The sequence below is a fragment of the Fulmarus glacialis genome, unplaced genomic scaffold (genome assembly GCF_000690835.1).
Source record: "Fulmarus glacialis isolate BGI_N327 unplaced genomic scaffold, ASM69083v1 scaffold13278, whole genome shotgun sequence".
In the NCBI taxonomy this organism is placed as follows: Eukaryota; Metazoa; Chordata; class Aves; order Procellariiformes; family Procellariidae; genus Fulmarus; species Fulmarus glacialis.
This window is the reverse complement of record NW_009229014.1, coordinates 15,238-18,608: the sequence shown is the minus strand read 5'-3', so window position 1 is coordinate 18,608 and position 3,371 is coordinate 15,238.

Sequence of the window (3,371 nt, the reverse complement as noted above, 5' to 3'; positions counted from 1 at the left end):
ACTCGTTCCAATCTATTTCTGGCTGATCTTCTCTCAAATTTCTGAAGCATTCAGAAAGGTTTCTTACATTTTGGTTTTAGTCCAAGGTGCCTTAGTCTGAAATACTGCAGTGCAGCTGGGCAACTCCTACATTTTGCTGAATAACTCGTTCATCAAAAACAAGTTTTGATTGTTTTGAAATAATTTTCAAATTGAACCGCAGGCTTTTTGAGGGGTAAAAAAAAAAAAAAAAAATGGAGCAAGGACTTATGTTTCATTTCAGTGAACATATATTCCACAATACGAAAGTGCCCAACCAGCTCAGGCTACAGCAGAGCGGAGGGGAAGAGGACATGCAACCATGCAAGCACCCGGGGGTGTTTATCTTCCACTGCTGGAAGCCAGCTCTAGCTTGTGAAGTTGCAAATGTTGCAAAGTTAGTCCATGCCTCAGTTTTCTGAAGTATAACGTGCACTAAAGGAGTTAGTTCACAAAAAGAGCTGAAGGGCTGCACCTTGCCAAAGGACTGCAATCTGTGGGAATTCGACACAACCAGGCAGCATGAGGGAGATCCTCAATCCTCCAGCCCGAGTGCTTGTTTTTTGCAGAGATTGTCTAGCTTTAAGCTATTACCTACTTCTTGACCCAAAAGGCCATTTGAATGGGAGACTGTTATTTAAGTCTTTAGCAATGTTTCTTAACCCTGCTAAAAATCAGGAAATACTGATTCTGAGCAGCCAGTTATGGGGGGAAAAAAACCCACACCAAAAAAAAACCCACCACAATGAAAAAAAATCACAATATGAAAAGAAAGGAAGCAAAGCAGCTAGCAAAAGGAAAAACCTTTTAAAGGTGAAACCACAAAGCGGGAGTGTCAAACTGCGGTATGAAATTAGTGCAGCAACCATTACACATCACCTGAGTTTCAGCTACCTCTTCTGACCGAGCTGTAGCTGTGGGCTCCACGCTGGGGTTTTTATGTTCAGGGGGCTAAATATTTTCAGACAATTCCACTAGAATTATGTTTAAAAAACTCATCTGGAAAGCCAAGTAATGCTCTGGGAGACAAAAGAGAACATCAGTATTTGGATCACCTAAGGTACGAGGAAAGTCAGCAAAGAACAAAATGTCTGAAGCATTAACCTCCCAGGATTATTCCTTAACGTCACATATTCCAGGTCCATTTGAAGTCTCACAACAGAGAAACTAAGGCAACCGATTGAACTTCCTTGTGAAAAGATTAAAAAAAAATTCCTATAGAGTACAGCATGCGGTCTTGCAGATATGTCCTGAATTCACCCAGGGAGATCAATGCCTGTTGCAGAAACCCTCTGTTGCAGAAACCCTCTGTTGCCATTAGTCAAGGCAAAGAGAGGGTAAAAAACATACTTTCTCATCCAGCTGCAAATGCAGCTCCTCTCTCTTGGTCTCCCAGTCTTCCAGGCCTGAATCGAGCTCAATGCAGATATCACCTACAGTTACCTATCTCATCAAGGCCAAAAACATGCCCAGTGGCCTGTGAGCAATATCCTGCCCCACTGGCATCAGCGGCTTAACTTCAACAGAGCCACACGTCCACCTTCTCCTTGCGACTCAGAATAACCTCCAGAACACCAACACCCTTCCCCAAAGACAAGTGATGGCAAAACTCCAACGGGTTCTGTAGATAACCATCTGGCAAGGAAAGGGTTCACGCCAAAATGCGTGTGTGAGGGCAAAGAGGGTTGTTTGGGTTTGGGGAGAAGAGTTGCTCTGTTTAGCAGATACACGTAGAGTGTGACGATGGAGCCAAAGGGCTCTGGGAAGAGACATTCCATGTGCTTCCACGTGCTGGACCATGGATGGAAACGCCGGTGAAGAACTGCAAGAAAAGAGGCAAAAAGAGGCACTGATGGCACAAAAGTGTAGGGTCTGAAAACACATATTTGGGAGGAACAGGGGACTGAATAGAGAGAAAGAACCAAGTGACAAAGAAGCATCGCCCAGCTCCCGGAGCGGGGGCTGCTGACCACTGCTGGTTTCACGCTCTCCTGCACAAGCAGCTCATCTTTCGCAGGCGCTGGATAATGCAGGGTAGATCCGACTGAACATCTGCCAGGGATGAAAATCTCCTCTGGGAAACCTAGCAGCCGGTGGATTGGCAGGTCATTGCAAAGCGTTAAAGCCCTGCCCCTGAAGCAGGTGCCCAGGGCTGCTGGTTCTGCCGCCGGCGGAAGCCTCACTGCTGCTCCCGACAGAGCGAGCACAGCAGGAGCAGCTCTGCCAAGGGGCTGGTGCTGGTGGATCACAGGTGGTGACACAAACGTCTTGGAAGACCAACGAAAAATGCTGAGGAGAGAGAGACCGCCAGAACAGACAAGCATGGTGGCAAGGATCAGGCTGACAGGGCCAAAGGGAGCCATTTCGTGCATCAGGATTATCACAGCCGGGCTGGCACCAGCACAGCCTTCTTCCTAGCCCTGCTCTCCTGACACACATTATCCTGGAATAACGTGCATGTACAGCCACACCAACTCACGGTTTACGGAGTTTACCCTGATTTTCTGCTCCCTGGGAAAGCAGGGGGCCAATACCGGAGTACGAGATCCCAGCTAGCGTCCTCCGCTTCCCAGCTCTTCCCTTGGCACCGTGGGAGGAAGGGAGAGAGGCCAAGAAGAGCCAGGCAGGGACTGAGCTCGCACCAGGGCAGCTAACACAGGGCTGCAGCCAGCCCGCGCGGGCACCGGGGCCTGCACTGCCGTTTCTCCGCACCGTGACGCATGGCTGCTGCTCAAGCTCATTCCAGATCTGCTTAGACTGTAAATTCTGCAGGGCAGGGAGCGTCCCCCGCTGTGCTGGCACCGTGTTATCGTGAGGCGTTTCCAGTCCAGGCTGGGCGTTAGGTATAACCATCATATAAGCAGCTGATAGCAACAAGCCCTTTTTTCCCTGGAGCCAACTGCTTCCTCAAACTTCTGTAAATCTCTGCCTCCCAACATGAAGTTAGCACGGCTCTGTAATTATGGATGTAGCATAAGGAGCAGACAAGCTGAGTTAGGCTTCCGATTGCATGTCTAATTTATGTACAACTGCAGCAATTACAGATGCAAATTAAATAACTGTGCAGAAAATGGGTTTTATTAGCCATAACTAAAACCCTATAAAACTCAGTAGCTCATGCACATCTCTGCACGGAATGTGCCTCTTTAGAATGTCAATTAGAAATGTGAGAAATGACCGGGATTCTCTATTTCCTAATCTGAAAAGAAAAAAAAAAAGGATAAGCTGTCAGAGCACATGTCTTTCTTCCACAACAAAACGAACAGGAGCTCTAATTGGCAATTTCAGAGCAATACATTGTTTTACAGATAGCAGTTCTATGCAGCTTTTAAACACCTTATTTATACTCAGTC